The sequence below is a fragment of the Hevea brasiliensis genome, chromosome 14, assembly GCF_030052815.1.
Source record: "Hevea brasiliensis isolate MT/VB/25A 57/8 chromosome 14, ASM3005281v1, whole genome shotgun sequence".
Lineage (NCBI taxonomy): Eukaryota > Viridiplantae > Streptophyta > Magnoliopsida > Malpighiales > Euphorbiaceae > Hevea > Hevea brasiliensis.
This window is the reverse complement of record NC_079506.1, coordinates 53,943,298-53,965,869: the sequence shown is the minus strand read 5'-3', so window position 1 is coordinate 53,965,869 and position 22,572 is coordinate 53,943,298.

Here is a 22,572-nt window from a genome sequence, read left to right as displayed (position 1 = left end):
TCGGGTCCTGAATGCAGTCTTTGGCACATCTGCATCTTTCACCCTCAACTGATGATACCCTGATCTGAGATCAATTTTAGAAAATACTCCTACTCCCTTCAATTGATCAAACAAATCATCAATTCTAGGCAACGGATATTTGTTCTTCACAGTCACTTTATTCAACTGTCAGTAATCGATGCATAACCTCAAAGTCCCATCCTTCTTTTTCACAAACAGCACTGGAGCTCCCCACAATGACACACTGGGGCGTATGAACCCCTTATCAAGCAACTCTTGCAACTGAGTTTTCAACTCCCTCAAATCAGTGGGTGCCATCCTATAAGGAGCAATGGAAATAGGTGTCATCTGCAGTGATGTCTCAATAGCAAATTCAACTTCCCTTTCTGGTGGTAAACCGGGCAATTCTTCAGGAAATACCTCTGGGAAGTCTCTTACTGTGGGTATATCACTCAGGTTTGGCTTAGCCTGCCTAGTATCCACCACATGTGCTAGGTAGGCTTCACAGCCTTTTCTCATCATTCTTCTTGCAACTGTGGCTGAGATAACATTGGACAGGAAATCTGTCCTTTCACCCACAACAGTGATCTCATTACCCTCAGAAGTTTTCAGAGAAATTCTCTTCAATTTGCAATCAACTATTGCCTGATGACGTGATAACCAGTCCATTTGTGACACCCCTTACCCGTGTACAGTATACCCGAGTAAGTAATGCCACCTGGTGTACCGGCACACTCTAATATTCCTCAATTAATTTAGACAATGCTTTTGCATATAATTTATGAAATACAATTTATTTAAACCATTCATCAAAAGTATCATTCATTTAAGGTTCCGAAAATTTTAAAGAAAATCCGGCGGAGTACCGGCTAAAAATGGAGAAAACCGTTCTTCGGAACCTGTTAAAAACACTTCCAATAGACAAATTCATTCATTCTCAACTTCAATATCATCACAAAACTCAATATCAAGGTTTCAACAATTTTTCAGTTTCAGGTTTCAACAACCTTTTCATTTCTCAACATCCATTTCTCATATACAAGCAATAAATACATGCTCAAATCTTGCATTCATAGTCATAACTTTCATTATTTACATAAACATCAAAATATATTACATGAGTTCAAATACATATGAGAAAATACAAATCTGCTACAAAATATCAAAATGACAAAATGACACCTAGTGCCCTACCGATGCACTGCAGGTAGTGAGGTGACACAGACACTGAGCAGAACTGTCAGATGGACTCACCCAGTCTGTGGTCTACTGGGCTCACGATCGGAATCTCCAGTACCTACGCGTGGCAAAAGCAACGCGCTAAGCAATAATGCTTAGTGGTGCAATAATATAATAGAAGAAATTGGCAAGAAAATAAATGTGTATGCAAAGTGTATGCTTTCTTTGTTTGATTTTGGTATATTCATTAATTCATTAACTCTATTCACTTTTATTCATTTGGTTGCCCCAAGTAACCTACACTAGACGACTGGACTGGATAACGGGTAAACTGGCACTGGGTACCTAGTACCTCGGGCCGTCACACCATCGGTCACATACGTATCTCCCTGTGTGCAACAGAACAGCTAACAAGCTGTAAATAATATCCGGCACAAGGCCAAGTCTCAATACAAAGTCAGAATGGCTAAAAGCCATGAAATCACAGAATGGCATTTTTTCCATGTGCAGTACTGCTAACTGAACCCTATTGGCATGCCAAACTATCCAAACCAATCTTGTTAGGTATACTAGGGCATTTGAAACTCTTAAATTTGTCAATTGTGAATTTCAATTTTTTTGGTGTTACTATTCATCATTGGTCAACAAAAATGTTGACTTTTAGAATAAAAATGTGTACATCAACTTTGGCACTCCCAACATACCACATTTGGTGTTTAAAACTTGTTGGCATTAAGTGTTTTTACCATTTCTAAGCATTAAACCAAAGGAGCAGATTTTTCAGATTTTGTACCATAACTTCACTGTTCCATTGGACACTGTTACTGTTGGAATTTGAAGAAACGTAAAACATAAAAGTTGTTCCTTATTTTGTCTAGTTGAATTTCCTTTTTTGAATCACTCCATTTGGAGTTTTGTAGCTCCAGATATGGCTCAAAAACCCAGGCTGTCCGGATATGCAGTCTGCAGAATTTTACCATATCTACAGTGCATGAACAGTGACTTGAGTCACTTGGTTGACTGGGTTCTGGCCATAATTTGGGGTAGGTTCCTTCATGAAAGTTTTTTGTCTATGTCTTGACTTGTTGCTGTAAAAATTTCAGACCAATTGACCAAATATACAGTGACTTATGGCCAAATGAACAGTTACTGTTCATTTGATCAAATTCTGCAGAGGCAGTTTCAGGGTTCCGGATTGTGGCTGAGTTTTGACCCTTTTTCTTTGGTCTTTCGGGCATGGTTTCTTCAGCAAAAATGTGCCATTATAAGCCTAGTTTCATGTCCAATTGGCCAAACATCAATTGGACAAGAACAGCCCAAGTTATGGCAGTGCAAAGGGACTGAAATTTCAGTCCCTATGCTGCTGTCCATAGGGCAGATTTCACCTCACTTTGCCATAGCATTTTTCAGTCCCATTTATGGTCAACATATCTAAAATGGTCACTAATTGACCATTACAATGTGCCCTAACAATTTCCTAAGCCAATTCACACTTTCACCTTTCCAAACCCTAATTTCCATATGAATTTTTCACAACATGCTTTAATTAACTATCTCTTTCAATAATCACATGCATACATGGTTTAATCTTGATATCTAGTCCACTTTAAGTCCATCAAAACACTCATACCTTTTCATTCAATAGGGCTGCCAAAACTTAGGGCATGGATAGACATAGATTTCATTCATTTTAGTTATAAATTCCTACTTATTCCAAGTCTCTAACATAGAATTTAAAAAGCTTTAATTGTATATATGCACTAACCTTGTTTGGGAAGAATTTTCCCAAGCAATTCCTTCACTTTCTTGGCTTTTCTTGGCTGCCAAAGGCTTTAGCAAGGTGCTAGGGCAAGTTTTAGTGAAGCTAGGTTAGGATTTTATGGTGAGACAAGGTAGGAAATCAAGCTTGCTTGATTGAGCTCCAATGGAGGGTGGAAGGAAGGGTTCACGTTTTTGGTGGAGAAGAAGGAGAAGAAGAGCAGCTGATTTTTGGTCCTCATTAGTCTTCATTTATCTCTTTAACTTGTTAGTCAAAGGATGGCTTATTTGTGATTGGTCCACATTTCCTTAATGACATCACTTTGAGGTCATAATTTGCATTTGTTGCATTTTTCTTTTCTTTCCTCCACTACTCATTTTCAATTTAATTTCTAGCAATATTTCTTCATATTTTATGTCATATTAATTATTTACTCAACTGGACAAGTCGGCCAAAAATCACCTCGAAGGCGAAATGACCAAAATGCCCTCCGTTTGGCTTAACAGTCAAAATCGTCTGCATCGATTGAAAAATTTTTCTAGGTATTTTCTTGGCATTCTAATGCCATGGGAACCTCAATTACCCTTCTCTGGAGTCCCAAAATTATTTTATAATTTTTCCCTGGTCTAGGGCTCCTCGTTATAGAACCGCAACTTCCTCCGATGACCCATCGCTTGGGCACCTACTGTTTGACTGGGTTGTATTTTATTTCTAAAATTTTTACTAAATTTTTCTTATTAATATTTGAGTTAATTAGGTTCCTGACTTTAGTTTAAATATTTTTCGGACGTTCTAGCTGTCCGACCGACACCTGGCCACCAAACAAGAGGATGTACGGAGTGGTTATCGGGAGGGTGTTACAACTCTTCCTCTAATTTAAATTTCGTCCTCGAATTTACTGATGCAAACAGTTGAGGGAATCGTTGCCTCATCGACTCTTCACTTTCCCAAGTTGCCTCCTCGGTGTTGTGGTGCCTCCAAAGCACTTTCACCAATGGAATTTGCTTGTTTCTCAACTCTTTCACTCCCCGAGCCAAGATCCGTAGAGGTTCTTCTTCATATGTCAAATCCGGCCATATTTCAATTTCTTCTCTGGAGATGACATGTGAAGGATCTGAGCGATATCTTCTGAGCATAGACACGTGGAACACATTGTGGATCTTGTCCAGATATGGTGGTAAAGCTAGCCTATAGGCCACTGGACCCACACGTTCAATAACTTCATATGGGCCAATAAACCTAGGGCTCAACTTACCTTTTCTTCCAAACCTCAACACTTTCTTCCACGGTGACACCTTGAGGAACACTTTGTCGCCAACCGCATATTCTATTTCTTTTCTCTTCAGGTCGGCATAAGATTTTTGTCTGTCTGAGGCAACCTTCAAGTTGGCTTTGATTAATTTCACTTTTTCCTCAGCCTGTTTCACCAGGTCTGGTCCTACCAGTTTGTCTTCTCCCAATTCAGTCCAGCACACTGGAGTTCTACATTTTCTCCCATACAGCGCTTCATATGGGGCCATTTGAATGCTAGCTTGGTAGCTATTGTTGTATGCAAATTCTGCCAGTGGGAGGTATCTATCCCAACTTCCCTCAAACTCAATGACACAACTCCTCAGCATATCCTCAAGGACCTGACATATATTTCATGTTATTATTATCATTTTAGTTCAACATTTGTATCAATTTCATGGGTTTCAATTGCTTACCTGGATTACTCTTTCTGATTGCCCATCCGTCTGAGGATGGAAAGCTGTGCTGAAATGGAGTTGTGTACCCAAGGATTCATGCAACTTCTTCCAGAATCTCGATGTAAACCTTGGGTCTCGGTCAGATATGATGGAAAGTGGAATTCCATGCAGTCTAACTATCTCACTGATATACAATTCTGCTAACTTCTCCAGTGAGTAGTCAGTCTTAACTGGCAGAAAGTGTGCTGACTTTGTCAATCTATCAACTATCACCCATGCTGCATCATGTTTCTTCCGGGTGAGAGGTAGCCCACTTACAAAATCCATGGTGACCCGATCCCATTTCCATTCAGGTATGCGTATAGGCTGTAGCAAACCTGATGGAACTTGGTGTTCTGCCTTGACTTGCTGACATGTCAAACATTTAGTCACATAGTCACCTATATCCCTCTTCATACCAGGCCACCAATACTGGAGTTTCAGATCATGGTACATCTTTGTACTTCCTGGGTGCATAGCATATACACTGGTGTGTGCCTCTTTTAGAATACTGGCCTTCAATTCCCCATCATCTGGTACACACAGTCTTCCTTTATAATACAGACACCCATCTGCTTTCACCTCATAATCAGTTGCTTTTCCCTCTGAAATCTTGCTCACAATAGCCATTAGCTTCTCATCTACCTTTTGCCCATCTAATATCTGCTGTAGCAGGTTTGGCCTCACTTGCAACTCAGCCAAAATAGCTCCATCTCGAACCAAGGATAGACGGGCATTCAATGATATCAAAGCTGTGATGGACTTTCTGCTCAAAGCATCAGCAACTACATTTGCCTTCCTAGGATGGTAGTCAATTACACAGTCATAATCCTTCAGGAACTCAATCCATCGCCTCTGTCTAAGGTTGAGCTCCTTCTGGGTTGGCAAATATTTCAGGCTTTTGTGGTCAGTGTAAATATAGCACTTTTCACCATACAAGTAATGCCTCCATATCTTCAGTGCGAAGATAATTGCTGCAAGCTCTAGATCATGGGTAGGGTAGTTCTGTTCATGTGGCCTTAACTGCCTGGAAGCATAGGCGACCACCTTCCCCTCTTGCATCAATACACACCCTAGCCCATTACGTGAGGCATCACTATAGACCACAAAGTCCTTTAGGACCTTTGTGTGTTAACTGCTGGTGCCTCTGTCAACATAGCCTTCAATTTCTCAAAGCTGTGCGACACTTGTCATTCCAGTCAAATCGACATTCTTGTGTAACAACTTGGTCATTGGAGCGGCTATTAGGAAAATCCCTTCACAAATCTTCTGTAATACCCAGCTAGCCCCAAGAAGCTTCGACCTCGGTTGTATTTACGGGAGGCTTCCATTCCATCATCGCTTCTATTTTCTTGGGATCCACCTAATCCCATCGGTGACACTATGTGTCCAAGGAATGTAATCTCATTCACCAAAAGTCACACTTGGACAACTTAGCATACGACTTCTTTTCCGCAGGTTTGCGAGAACAATCATCAAATTTTAATCATGTTCTTAACTGGTCTTGGAGAACACCAGAATTACATCAATAAAAACCACTACGAACCGATCTAGGTATGGATGGAAGATACGGTTCATAAGGTCCATGAACGCATTGGTGCATTTGTTAGGCCAAAGGGCATCACGAAACTCATAATGCCCATACCGGGTCTGAATGCGATCTTGGGCACATCTACATCTTTCACCCTCGGTGATGATACGATCCGAGATCAATCTTAGAAAATACTCCTGCTCCCTTGGTGATCAAGCAGATCATCAATTCTAGGCAACGGATACTTGTTCTTCACGGTCACTTTATTCAAGCTGCCATTAATCAATACATAGCCTCAAAGTCCCATCCTTCTTCTTTACAAAGCGACCGAGCTCCCCATGGTGACACTTTGGGCGTATGAACCCCTTATCCAACAACTCTTGCAACCGAGTTTTCAACTCCTCAATTCAGTGGGTGCCATCCTATAAGGAGCAATGGAAATGGGTGCTGTACCCAGCAGTGTCTCAATAGCAAACTCGACTTCCCTTTCTGGTGGCAAACCAGGCAACTCTTCAGGAAATACTTCTGGGAAGTCTCTCACTGTGGGTATGTCACTCAAGTTTGGCTTAGCCTGCCTAGTATCCACCACATGTGCTAGGTAGGCTTCACAGCCTTTTCTCATCATTCTTCTTGCAACTGTGGCTGAGATGACATTGGACAAGAAATCTGTCCTTTCACCCACAACAGTGATCTCATTACCCTCCGGAGTTTTTAGAGAAATCCTCTTCAATTTGCAATCAACTATTGCCTGATGACGTGACAACCAGTCCATTCCCAAAATCACGTCAAACTCATGGAAGGGCAACTCAATCAAGTCTGCCAAGAATTCATACCCTGAATCCTCAACGGGCAACCTTTGTATACTTTGTTCACCACTACTGCTGTGGCCTAATGGATTAGTGACGAGAATGTCTTGGTCACTTTCCCTACCGATATCCCCTTTCTACGTGTAGATTTATGCAGATTTATGAATTAGTGGTTCATGGATACACCAATTCATGCACAGGAGTATTGTAGAGGAGAACGCACTCGATGACGTCCGGGCATCTTGCTCCTCCCGAGCTCTCGGGGCATAATTTCGGCGGTGGCACATTATCCGCCTCTCTGTGGCTCAGATGCGAGCCTCTGTGATGGTCCCACCGCTTCGGATTTACCAGACCTTCTACCCCTTGGTGGTGCAGGAGCAGGTCTGTCTGCTTGTGTCGGAGTAGCTGTAGTAGTTCTGCGTGGGCAGTTCCTCAACTGATGCTCTGTTGACCCACACCTCAAGCAGGCACCAGTCACTCTCCAACACTCCCCCTTATGCCATCTTTGACAGTGTGGACAGGCAGAAGATGCCGGGGCTGGTCCCCTGAACCCCATCCCTGGAGAGCTGCCCACTGATGGTGTGGACTGACCTCTCCTAGGGGTGAACTGTGGCCTGGGCCCCTGAGACTGACCCTGGCCCTGTGGCAGAGCTGAACTTTGTGCAGGAGGACCCTTGAACTTCTTCCACGATGCGGGAGCTGAACTAGACCGGTCCCTCTTACCTGTCTCTCTCTTCTAGTCCACTCACTAATTCTCACTTTTTCAACCTTTATGGCAGCTTCCACTAACTTGGTAAATTCGGTGATTCCCAAGGCAGTGAGCTGGATCTTGATGTTATCATTTAGTCCCTCTTCAAATCTCTTGCATCTTTCAGCTTCATTTGGGACTATCTCCCTTCCGTAGCGGCTTAATCGGACGAATTCTTTCTCATATTATGCCACACACATTTGTCTCTGACTCAGGTTAATAAATTACCTTCTTCTCTCTTATAAGTATACTGATGCCCACATACTTCTTCTTGAATTCGAGAGAAAGAAATCCCAAATTCTGACTTATTTTGCACTTCACTGGACACTGTGTCCCACCACTCATAAGCATCATCTTGCAGTAAAGAGATGGCAGCTTCCAGGTTTTGCTCTGGAGTGCAGTGAAGTTGTTTCAAGACTCTGCCCGTTCTGTTCAACCAATTCTCGGCTGCAACAGAGTCATCTTCTCTCTTGCCATAGAAATCCACTGCCCCAAATTTTCTTAACCTTTCCAGGTGTGACTTCTGCTGTGGAGCTGGTGGTGGTGGTGGTGGTGCTGGCATTACCCCAGCCATCTGTCTAAAGAAGTCGGCCATTTGTTGGAACATGGCCTGGGGAGGCTGAGCAGGCTCTGCTTGAGCTGGCGGAGCAGATTCTCTCATGCCCCCAGTCTCAGCTGCTGCAGGTGGAGCATGACTCTCCACTTCCTCCTCAACGGCTCTCTGAGATGAAGGATCCATATCCTATTCAAAATAAGAAAGATAAACAGATCTGTGTTAGTGTCACCTCGACTCTTACATATGCAATGCATGGTATGGACTCAATCTAGGCCCAGAAACGCCTAAACCGTGCTCTGATACCACTAAATGTGACACCCCTTACCCGTGTACAGTATACCCGAGTAAGTAATGCCACCTGGTGTACCGGCACACTCTAATATTCCTCAATTAATTTAGACAATGCTTTTGCATATAATTTATGAAATACAATTTATTTAAACCATTCATCAAAAGTATCATTCATTTAAGGTTCCGAAAATTTTAAAGAAAATCCGGTAGTCTGGCTAAAAATGGAGAAAACCGTTCGTCGGAAACTGTTAAAAACACTTCCTATAGAAAAATTCATTCATTCTCAACTTCAATATCATCACAAAACTCAATATCAAGGTTTCAACAATTTTTGATTTGAGTTTCAATAACCTTTTCATTTCTCAACAACCATTTCTCATATACAACCAATAAATACATGCTCAAATCTTGCATTCATAGTCATAACTTTCATTATTTACATAAACATCAAAATATATTACATGAGTTCAAATACATATGAGAAAATACAAATTAGCTACAAAATATCAAAATGACAAAATGACACCTAGTGCCCTACCGATGCTCTGCAGGTAGTGAGGTGACACGGACAGCGAAGTATCGGATGGACTCACCCGATGGTCTACTGGCTCACGATCGGAATCTCCGGTACCTCTGGCGTGGCAATAGCAACGCGCTAATCAATAATGCCTAGTGGTGCAATAATATAATAGAAGAAATTGGCAAGAAAATAAATGTGTATGCAAAGTGTATGCTTTCTTTGTTTGATTTTGGTATATTCATTAATTCATTAACTCTATTCACTTTTATTCATTTGGTTGCCCCAAGTTACCTACACTAGACGCATTTGGATCGATACGGGTAAACTGGCACTGGGTACCTAGTACCTCGGGCCGTCACACCATCGGTCACATACGTATCTCCCGGTGTGCAACAGAACAGCTAACAAGCTGTAAATAATATCCGGCACAAGGCCAAGTCTCAATACAAAGTCAGAATGGCTAAAAGCCATGAAATCACAGAATGGCATTTTTGCCATGTGCGATCGCTAATCGAACCCTATTGGCATGCCAAACTATCCAAACCAATCTTGTTAGGTATACTAGGGCATTTGAAACTCTTAAATTTGTCAATTGTGAATTTCAATTTTTTTGGTGTTACTATTCATCATTGGTCAACAAAAATGTTGACTTTTAGAATAAAAATGTGTACATCAACTTTGGCACTCCCAACATACCACATTTGGTGTTTAAAACTTGTTGGCATTAAGTGTTTTTACCATTTCTAAGCATTAAACCAAAGGAGCAGATTTTTCAGATTTTGTACCATAACTTCACTGTTCCATTGGACACTGTTACTGTTGGAATTTGAAGAAACGTAAAACATAAAAGTTGTTCCTTATTTTGTCTAGTTGAATTTCCTTTTTTGAATCACTCAATTTGGAGTTTTGTAGCTCCAGATATGGCTCAAAAACCCAGGCTGTCCGGATATGCAGTCTGCAGAATTTTACCATATCTACAGTGCATAAACAGTGACTTGAGTCACTTTGTTGACTGGGTTATGGCCATAATTTGGGGTAGGTGCCTTCATGAAAGTTGTTTGTCTATGTCTTAACTTGTTGCTGTAAAAATTTCAGACCAATTGACCAAATATACAGTGACTTATGGCCAAATGAACAGTTACTGTTCATTTGGTCAAATTCTGCAGAGGCAGTTTCAGGGTTCCGGATTGTGGCTGAGTTTTGACCCTTTTGCTTTGGTCTTTCGGGCATGGTTTCTTCAGCAAAAATGTGCCATTATAAGCCTAGTTTCATGTCCAATTGGCCAAACATCAATTGGACAAGAACAGCCCAAGTTATGGCAGTGCAAAGGGACTGAAATTTCAGTCCCTATGCTGCTGTCCATAGGGCAGATTTCACCTCACTTTGCCATAGCATTTTTCAGTCCCATTTATGGTCAACATATCTAAAATGGTCACTAATTGACCATTACAATGTGCCCTAACAATTTCCTAAGCCAATTCACACTTTCACCTTTCCAAACCCTAATTTCCATATGAATTTTTCACAACATGCTTTAATTAACTATCTCTTTCAATAATCACATGCATACATGGTTTAATCTTGATATCTAGTCCACTTTAAGTCCATCAAAACACTCATACCTTTTCATTCAATAGGGCTGCCAAAACTTAGGGCATGGATAGACATAGATTTCATTCATTTTAGTTATAAATTCCTACTTATTCCAAGTCTCTAACATAGAATTTATAAAGCTTTAATTGTATATATGCACTAACCTTGTTTGGGCAGAATTTTCCCAAGCAATTCCTTCACTTTCTTGGCTTTTCTTGGCTGCCAAAGGCTTTAGCAAGGTGCTAGGGCAAGTTTTAGTGAAGCTAGGTTAGGATTTTATGGTGAGACAAGGTAGGAAATCAAGCTTGCTTGATTGAGCTCCAATGGAGGGTGGAAGGAAGGGTTCACGTTTTTGGTGGAGAAGAAGGAGAAGAAGAGCAGCTGATTTTTGGTCCTCATTAGTCTTCATTTATCTCTTTAACTTGTTAGTCAAAGGATGGCTTATTTGTGATTGGTCCACATTTCCTTAATGACATCACTTTGAGGTCATAATTTGCATTTGTTGCATTTTTCTTTTCTTTCCTCCACTACTCATTTTCAATTTAATTTCTAGCAATATTTCTTCATATTTTATGTCATATTAATTATTTACTCAACTGGACAAGTCGGCCAAAAATCACCTCGGAAGGCGAAATGACCAAAATGCCCTCCGTTTGGCTTAACAGGTCAAAATCGTCTGTACCGATTGAAAAATTTTTCTAGGTATTTTCTTGGCATTCTAATGCCATGGGAACCTCAATTACCCTTCTCTGGAGTCCCAAAAATTATTTTATAATTTTTCCCCCGGGTCTAGGGCTCCTCGTTGCGAGAACCGCAACTTCCCTCCGGTGACCCATCGCTTGGGCAGGCTGCGTTGACTCAGTTGTATTTTATTTCTAAAATTTTTACTAAATTTTTCTTATTAATATTTGAGTTAATTAGGGTTCCTGACTTTAGTTTAAATATTTTTCCGGACGTTCTAGCTGTCCGGACCGACACCGGTCACCGGAACAGTAGGATGTACGGAGTGGTTATCGGGAGGGTGTTACACCATTCCCAAAATTACGTCAAACTCGTGGAAGGGCAACTCAATCAGGTCTGCTAAAAATTCATACCCCTGAATCCTTAACAGGCAACCCTTGTACACTTTGTTCACTACCACACTGTGGCCCAATGGATTAGTGACCAGAATGTCTTGGTCACTCTCCCCTACTAATATCCCCTTTCTACAGGTAAGTTGATGCAGATGTATGAATGAGTGGTTCTTGGATCCACCAATGCATGCACAGATGTATTGTAGAGGGAGAACGTACCCCTGATGACGTCCTGGGCATCTTGCTCCTCCTGAGCTCTCATGGCATAAGCTCTGGCAGGTGGTCTGTTATAAGGCCTCTCTGCTGGCTCAGATGCAGGCCTCTGTGATGGTCCCACTACGTCAAATTTGCCAGATTTCCTACCCCTTTGTGGTGCAGGAGCAGGTCTGTCTGCTTGTGTTGGAGCAGCTGTAGTAGTTCTGCGTGGACAGTTCCTTAACTGATGCTCTGTCGACCCACATCATAAACAGGCACCAGTCACTCTCCAACACTCCCCCTTATGCCATTTCAAACAGTGTGGACATGCAGAAGATGTTGGGGCTGGTCCCCTGAACCCCATCCTTGGAGAGCTGCCCACTGATGGTGTGGACTGACCTTTCCTAGGGGTAAGCGTGGCACAGGCCCCGAGGTGACCACGACCTTGTGGCTGGCCTGAACTCTGTGCAGATGGACCTTTGAAGCTCTTCCCAGGTGCAGGAGCTGAACTAGACTGACCTGAGCCCCTCTTCTGCTGTCTTTCCCTTCTGGTCTGCTCACTGATTCTTACTTTTTCAACCTTTATTGTAGCTTCCACTAACTTGGTAAATTCTATGATTCCCAGGGCAGTGAGCTGGATCTTTATGTTGTCATTTAGTCCCTCTTCAAATCTCTTACACCTTTCAGCTTCATTAGGACTATCTCCCTTCCGTAGCGGCTTAATCTAACGAATTCCTTCTCATATTCGGCCACTGACAGCTGTCTCTGCCTCAGGTTAATGAATTCCCTTCTTCTCTCTTCTAGGTATACAGTACCCACATATTTCTTCTTGAATTCGGAGAGAAAGAAGTCCCAAGTTACTATTTCTGGCTGTACTTCACTGGACACAGTATCCCACCATTCATATGCATCGTCTTGCAGCGAGAATCTGTAGATTCCAAGTATTGCTCAAGTGCGGTGGATTGTTTTAAAACTCTGCTGTTACATTCAACCAATTTTAATTGCAATGAGAATCGTCTTCTCTCTTGCCGAATAAGTCCACTGCTCCAAATTTTCTTAATCTTTCCAGGTGTGATTTTGGTTGCGGAGGTGGTGGTGGTGGTGGTGCTACTGGCATTACCCCAGCCATTTGTCTGAAGAATTCGGCCATTTGTTGGAACATGGCCTGTGGAGGCTGAGCAGGCTCTGCTTGAGCTGGCGGAGCAGGTTCTCCCACACCCCCAGTTTCAGCTGCTGCAGGTGGAGCATGACTCTCCACTTCCTCCTCAACTGCCCTCTGAGATGTAGGGTCCATATCCTATTCAAAATAAGAAAGACAAACAGATCTGCATTAGTGTCACCTCGACTCTTACAAATGCAATGCATGGTATGGACTCAATCTAGGCCCAGAAACGCCTAAACCGTGCTCTGATACCACTAAATGTGACACCTCTTACCCGTGTACAGTATACCCAAGTAAGCAATGTCACACGGTGTATCGGCACCCTCTATTTTAACTTAATCAATTTTTGTCATAGTTTTGAATATAGTTTATGAAATATAATTTATTTAAGCCATTTATCGAAATTATTATTTATTTGAGGTTTCGAAAATTTTAAAGAAAATCCGGCAGAGTGCCGGCTAAAAATGGAGAAAACAGTTCTTCGGAACCTGTTAAAAACACTTCCAATATTCATATCTCATCACTCTCAAACTCCAATATCAAAATCTCAAACTCAATATTTTTCAACAACATTTCTCAATCAATCATTTCAAGTGGTAATCATGTATAAAACACAGATAAACATTCACTTTTCCATTCACAAACACAGTTCTCATTATTTACATGAAAATCAAAATACATTACATAAGTTTCATTTACACAAGGGAAAATAAAAATCAATTACAAAATACCAAAATGAAGCCTGGTGTCCTACCAATGCAATCAGATGGTGAGGTGACATGCATAATCGTGCAGAACTGCAGGATGGACTCACCCAGTCCGCGGTCTACTGGGCTCACGATCGGTATCTCCAGAACCTACGCGTGGCAAAAGCAACGCGCTAAGCAATGATGCTTAGTGGTACAATAATAAAATAAAAGAAAATAGCAAAAAATAAATATGTATTTAATGTATATGTCTTATTTGTTTGTATCTGTTATATTCATTTATTTCTTTAACTTTGTCCATTTTCATTCATTTGGTTGCCCAAGTAACCTATACTGAACGACTGGACTGGATAAACGGGTAAACTGACACTGGGTATCTAGTACCTCGAGCCGTCATACCATCGGTCACATATGCATCTCCCGGTGTGCAACAGAACAGCTAACAAGCTGTAAATAATATTAGGCACGAGGCCGAGTCTCAACACAATATCAAAATGGCTAAAAGCCATAAAATCACAGAATGGCATAATGCCATGTGCGATCGCTAATCGAACCCTATTGGCATGCCAAACTATCCAAACCAATCTTGTTAGGTATACTAGGGCATTTGATACTTTTGAATTCTTCAAATTTTGAATTTCAAGTTTTGGTGTCACTATTCACTTCATTGGTCAACAAAAAAGTTGACTTTTAGATAGAAAATAGGTACATTGGTTTTAACACTCCCAATGTACCACATTTTACATTTAAAACTTGTTGGAATTGATCACCATTACCATTTCTAAATTTAAAACCAAGAGAGCAGAATTTTCAGTTTTTTGAAGCCTAACTTTACTGTTCCATTAAGCACTGTTGCAGTGGGAATTTGAGAAAATAGTAAACATGAAAGTTGTTCTTTATTTTGTCTAGTTGAATTTCTTTTTTTGAATCACTCCATTTGAAGTTTTGTAACTCCAGATATGGTCCAAAAACCACAGCTGGCCGGATTGCAAAACTGCAGAATTTACCAAATCTACAGTACAATGAACAGTAATTACCACTGCCTTGTTGAATAGGTTCTGGTCATAATTTTGGGTAGGTTTCTTCATGAAAGTTGTTTGTCTATATCTCATCTTGTTGCTGTAAAAATTTCAGGTCAAATGGACATTCTACAGTGAGTTATGGTCTGCAGAACCTGTTTGCAGGGTATCCGGATTGGGGCCAATTTTTGGTCCAGTTGCTTTGGCCTTTTGGACATGGTTTCTTCAGCAAAATTGTGCCATTATAAGTCTAGTTTCATGTCCAATTGGCCAAACACCAATTGGACCTACACAGCCAAAGTTATGGCTGTCTAAGTGGGCTGGAATCACAGCCACCCTACTGCACTCACTAGGCAGCATACACTTTTCACTTTGCCATGCTATATTTCAGTCCAAATTATGATCAACTTACCTCAAATGGTTACTAATTGACCATTAGAATATTCTTTAACAATTTCATAAGCCAAGTCTAAATTTTACTCCCAAAACCTAGCTCAAATTCAAGGTTCACACCATTTGCCTTAGTTAACTAACTAATTCCTTTTCCTTATGTTTATATACTTTAAACATGATTTCTATTTCACTCCAAGTCCATCAAAAACACTCCATCTTGTTCCTTCCTTAGGGCTGCCAAAATTCAGGGTATACATACACATAATTTTTATTCATTTAAGTTACAAATTCTTACTTATTTCAAGTCTCTAACATGGAATTAAAGAGTTTAAGATATATATGTGCACTAACCTCTTGTAGGGCAGAATTTTCCCAAGCTTAACTTCACTTTCTTTCCTTTTCTTGGCTGCCAAACACTTCCCCAAGAGGTATGGACAAATTTTAATGAAAGGTGTTTAGGGTTTAGTAGTGAAACAAAGAGAGAAATGAAGCTTTTTTGAAGGTGTTAATGGAGGTTTGGGCAAGCTTGGATTTCGGCTGGTTAGGGAGGAAGAGGATGGCTGCTGTTGCTTTTTAATTTTTTTGGTCTCAATTATCTCTTTTATTAGTTAGTTGAGTGTTTGTTTAATTGTGATTGGAGGGGGCTTTTAAATGACATCATAAAGATGTCATGATTTGCTTTATTTTGATTTTTCTTTTCTTTTCATCTCTACTCATTTTCAATTTAATTTTTAGTAATGTTTATTCATATTTTATGTTATAATAATTATTTACTCAACTGGACAAGTCGGCCAAAAATCACCTCTGAAGGCGAAATGACCAAAATGCCCTCCGTTTGGCTTAACGGGTCAAAATTGTCTGTACCGATTGAAAAATTTTTCTAAATATTTTCTTGGCATTCTAATGCCATAGGGACCTCAATGACCCTTCTCTGGAGTCCCAAAAATTATTTTATAAATTTTCCCCCTGGTCTAGGGCTCCTAGTTGCGAGAACCGCAACTTCCCTCTGGGTTACCCATCGCTTGGGCACCGGCTCATTTAACTTGGTTGTATTTTATTTCTAAAATTTTTCCTAAATTTTTCTTATTAATATTTGAGTTAATTATGGTTCCTCACTTTAGTTTAAATATTTTTCTGGACGTTCTAGCTGTCCGGACCGACACTGGTCACCGGAACAGTAGAATGTACGGAGTTGCTACCGGGAGGGTGTTACAACTTATCATCCCTAATAACTCCGCTATACTTCAATATTACTTTGATTTGGTCCTCAGACCATTCTAGTCAATACTTTAACTACTATTCATAATATTTTTTTTTATTACATTTGCACCAACTATTCTAATTTTTACTTCCATAAATTTTTTTTTTATCTATCAATATTCTATAGCTTATTTTGCACTGATGTGTAGTCATTACTTTCTTTTGTACTGAACTATAACCTTTCAATATTCTAACTTTAGAGTTTTAAACCCCAAGTTAGGATTTTCAAACTCCTCTCCAATAATAAAACTTTATCTTATCATAACTATACCAAAACAGATGTCGTTTGTAACTATTCTTATTTTTGTGTACTATTGGGTAGTACGTAGCCCTACACAATAAATCCCAAGTCAGTACTGTAATCTGCAGCTTACAGCACAATATCAAGAATATTGTATAGTTACTACGATACATTCCAATCGATCAAACTTCCTCTTATCTTATTTCTTTCAAATTTACTAATATCTTAAACTTATTTTGATTATGGTACTCACTGACACCTATCAGCATTAATACCTTTACCCGCATCTAAGGTAGCTATATTACTATAACTTACTTTTAGTTTCTCTTGCCTTACCTAATTAGGCTCACTAATTAACTTTACAAATTCTTGTGTGCTAGCAAATATTTTTCACTGACAAACGCTTTCAAAATTAATTTTAAAAAGACTAATCACTAACATATCAAAATTGTTTTTTTTTTTACACATATACATATCTTAGTTAAGAATCGAGAAAATACAAGCAACCATGTCAGAAGTCTCATCCTCGTCCCTCTGTCGCATAGTGCATACTCTCACTAGAGCATCACCTTGTCCTGGTTGATTCACAGTACTCTGACTTCCAGGTGTACTACCCCTGCCTCTGCCTCTGCCTCTACCAACTGCTGGTGAACTCTTCGGGGTGGAAACTTGGGCTGATCCTTTTGACGTGGTAAATGATCCATAACGATGTGGACTTACACAATCCTTAGCAAAATGACCAATCCCTCCACAGTTAAAACACACTCCTATAGCTCTATAACATACTCCACTATGTGGTTTACCATAAGTCTCACAAAGTTGGTTCGATAGCGTATTTCTGCGTGTCTGTTGAGTTTACTGATCGGATTGGGATAGTTTCTGTCCAGAAGATCTACCTCTACTCGATTCACATGAGTTAGATCCTCCAAAATGTTTTCTCTTTCCTGAACTACTTTCGGTAGTTTGACCAGTAGCTTTTTTTGTTTTCTCTCTCTCTTCTGTACTCTTTTTCACTGCCTCTTCTGATTCTATCCTTTCCAGTTCCAGGGCTTGTGAAATCAATTCAGAAAAATTCTAGTGTCGGAACCCTACCACTTGCATTCTCAAGCTAGGCCTCAACCCAACCTCAAACCTCTTACACCGGTCTCTGGGGGTGGTGACCAAGCTTCTGGCATAATGGCTTAGTCGAGAGAAATCCCGCTCATACTCCACTACAGTTCTGTCCCCTTGCTTCAAACTTAAAAACTCTTGCAGCTTCATGTCTAAATAAGTATCGGGGACCCACTTTTGCCAAAATTCCCTTAAAAAGTCTGCCCATGTGAGGACTAGTGGCTTTACCAGGCTGTGGGGGATGGTCTTCCACCACTCATATGCATCCCTTTGCAAAAGTGATACTGAATATTCAAACTTCAACTCCTCTACACACTGTAGCTTTCTGAAAACCCATTCCATTCTTTCTAATCACTATTCTGCTTCCAGTGGATCCACTGTTCCTTTGAATTTTGTAGCCCCAAATTTCATTAACTTCTCATAGTGTAAAGCCAGAGGCTGTGATTGTGCTGCAGGTGCTTGCATCTGAGCTTATGGTGGCACATTTCCTGCCATTTGTTGAAAGAACGCAGCCATCTGCTGTGCAAACTGAGCTGGGAACTGCGGTGCTTGAGTAGGAGTTGGAGTGGCTGACCCACTCACATTCTGGAGTGCTGGGGCTTCTCTTCGGGCCTCAGCCTCGACAGATTACTCTACGGAATGATCTCCCTCTTCCATTCCGTTTTCCAGAAATTTTCTACTCTCTGATAACAAACACAAGAAGGTTGACCTCCGTTAGTGCATATTCATGATGTAAATATGTCATATGTATCAAACATTTGAGCAGTTGTATTTACCGATAAAATATTTCAAATTCACAGTTCAAAATTTATTTTAAAACCTTTGCTCTGATACCACTAAAACATGTCACACCTTACCCCTCTGTAAGGCATAACATAATCCCGTAGAATACCTAATGAACTACCGAACTTCACCTCCCGATAACTCATTAAATACCCTACAAGGGATTTTAAAACTATTTTCTTTCTTTTTGGAAGTGGTGAGCATTTGGTAGAAATTAAAAACATTTAATTGAAGTTTGAAAACTAGTTAAGATTTTTTTCCATATTTATTTTTTCGCAAATTTTATAAAAATTTAGGCAGAGTGCCGTCTGTATTTGGAGAAAACAGTTCCTCAAAAGCCTGAAAAAAACACTTCCACATAATTTCATTTCATAGCCTCAATCTCCAATAATATCCCAACAATACAGTCAACCACAATTTAAATCAAAAATCACTTTTCAAAATATTGTTAAAATAATTCCATTCATAAATGTGGCATTAAAATAAATTTTAATACACAAACTTAATATACAGAAAGAAAATCCAAAATAATATCATTACAATTTTATCTGTACAATTGCTCAAATTACAGAGATACATATGCATACTATCATATTTACATCAAACTAAACTACCAGGGTATAGACAAATACCCGCACAAAAATTCTTCAATTGTGCTCCTCTCTGACTGTAGCAGCTCACTCTACTGCTATGTCCTTTGCTCTATCTGCAACAGTAAGTTAAAGCTATAGTTGAGTATAAAAATACTCAGTGGTACACAATAAAATATAAAATACATAATATAAAACATTTATGAATAATTCATAATTCAAAAATCTCACAATCACATTTCACAATTTCTAAAATCACATTTATAGCAAATCATAATTTTCAAAGCTTAATATAACACAAATTTGATTAAACGATTTAATAATCATAGTGTTGCCAATCAATAACACAACTTAGGCTATGACACAAAATTTCCAAACATATTGTGTTGTACACCACGACAAGGCAAACTCACCCCTCTAATCGAAATCAATAAGGGAGGTGGCTAGCTAGCTAATGAGTACTCATCCAAACTCACCTCCTGACTGGGAAGCCAAAGAGGGAGGAATATAGTCAAACTCACCCCATAAATGAAGGAGGAACATAATAAGGGACTGCCATGCCAAGTGTAAATCAAAACAATTTAAAACTATGATGTCCAATTATAATTGATACAATAATTAAACAAACTTCATTTCAAATCTCTATTTCTAAAGTAGGCAACACACAAATTCTCAAATAAAATTTCCACGGCCATAATCAAATTCATAACCATATTGTTCAAATATTTCATACAAATCAATAAATAATTTTCATTTCAAATTTCTATTGTAAAATAGGCAACACAACATTCTCGAAATTCATAATGAATAAAACACATTCACAATGTATAACAAATCAATTTTCATTGTGAAAACTATAATTTAAAAATTTTATGCACAAACCTGACGCGAGTCGCCTCTAAGCCTTGACTCAGTTTCTTAGACCTTCTGGATCTTTTTCAACTGAAACATGAAATTTATAGTGTTTCAGTAACTTCGCCTCACAACAATTCCAATAATTAATTCCTATAGCTTAAACTTCATCCTTGAACATTTTCATGTTGAGGTTACTATTTATGGTACTATTCAAGTTAAAATATTGACTTTCTTATGCTTAAAAGGTGTGGGAAATCCAACTATACTCACATACCACATTTTAGTCACCAATTTTGTTAGTTTTGGTTGTTTTCTCAAATATTAGGTCTTTTAGGCAAAATTGCAAATTTTCAATTTTGGTGTCCTATTTTGTACTATTCCATTGGTCATGTTGCTGTTAGAATTTGGCTAAGTTTTCTTCATAGAAATTGTTCCTTATTGTATTAACTTTATTCTCCTTTTTGAATCACTCTATTTGGAGTTTTGTAGCTCAAGTTATAGCCATTTGAATCATGGCTGCCGGATTGGACTTACCCAGATTTCTGGGCAAATTTCTGGGTTCTGGCAGTTTCAGGTCACCAAATTTGGGTGGCTAAATGACTTGGTTAAGGGAATAATTTGGGTTTGTGTTCTGCATAAATGTTTTATGTCTATATCTTAGCTTCCTACTGGTAAAATTTTAGGCCATTTAGACCTGCCTAGCCCAAGTTATGACCAAATGAACAAACACTCTTCATTTGGTCATTTTTGTATAGGGTAGAATACCTAAGTCTGAATTTGGTCAATTTGTTCACTTGGCTTTAGTCACTTTTTGGGTATGATTCCTAAATGAAAAATGTGTTATTTTGTGTCTAGTTTCATTCCCAATTGGCCTCACACCAATTGGGCTTGTAAATTTTCAGTTTTGGTCCCTTAAAGGGACCTTGGTCCTGCTACCTGCAGAATGCCTATAACCAATCCGAATTTAAACTTAGTTCCAACGCTTCATACACGCCTCAAATGGTTACACTTGACCATTACTCAACTCAAATAAGGCTAACTACATCATTTGGCCAATTCTCACATTTTTCTCCAATTTCTTCAAAATGCTCAAACCCTAATTTTGGCATATGTTTTAATTGATGCACTTAAAGTAGATATTCAACTTCTACACACCTAATTCACCTTAAATAACCATTCAAAACCATCGAACTCATTTATATCAAATCCTAACCCTAGATGGACGAAATTCCATATTACTCCCCCAACAATTGTTTTCTTTTAATTTTAAGTTAAGATCTAAGTTACCTACACCAAGAACACAAATATTAAACATAAATTTTCAATTTAAATTCACTAACCTTAAACTTTGAAGTTCAATCTTCAATTTCACTCCTCTTTCCTTCTTTCTTTCTTGCTCAATCCTCTTCTCAAGTGAGGTTATCAAGTTCTAATGGATTGATTTGGGGTCAAGGTAAGGTTTAGTAGGAGTTTTGAAGCTTGAACTCAAGCTTCAATGGAGTTTCTTCCATGGTGACTTAGTGAGAGGTGGGGCGGCACACAAGATGGGAGAAGACAAGAATTAGTTTTTGCTTTTCTTTTTAAGGTATTTATGTGTATTTAACTTTAATTAACTTGGTCAATGATTGTGGGAAAATTAAATTAGATTTCGACATCACCCATGATGTCATCCAAGTGATATAATAACACTTTTTCTCTTCTTTTTTTTTCTTTTTCTTTTGCATTTATTTTTCTATTAATTCTTTAATTTAATTTTTGATCCCAAAATTTTCTTTTCTCTGATTTTATTTGAGAGTTAGGTCAGGAGTCAGCTCTAGAAGTTAATTGACTAAAACACCCCTCGTCGGTACGATCCGGTTTGCAAATAATTCAATATTTTTTCTAGATCCCTAACCTAATTATTTGACCTGCTTAACAATTCTTTTTTGTGATTTTCTCTTTTTCACTATGTTCACAATAGTCCTAAGGACTGTGGCGTCACATTTTGAGATTCGAAATTTGAGTTTAAATCGACCTCGCAATCCTTCCCGAGAAGGTCACCCATCGCTATGACTCTCGGCTCATTTAACTTCTTATGTTCTATTTTTCTTATTTATACTTAACTACTTGACAATTACTAATTATTTGTGTTCAAGGCTTCTCTAAGTGTCTTAAACATAGTTCTAATCCTCTTAATTGTCTAGATCGATACCGGTCTCCAGAACAGTGTAATTTACCAGGCTATGCAAATAAAGGTGTTACATTCTTCTTCATATGTCAAGTCCGGTTGTACTTCAATTTCTTCCATGGAAATGATATGTGAATAATCTGAGCGGTATCTTCTTAGCATAGATACGTGGAACACATTGGGGATCTTGTCCAGCTCTGGTGGTAAAGCTAGCCTGTAAGCCACTAGACCCACACGTTCAATAACTTCATATGGGCCAATGAACCTAGGGCTTAACTTACCTTTTCTTCCAAACCTTAGTACCTTC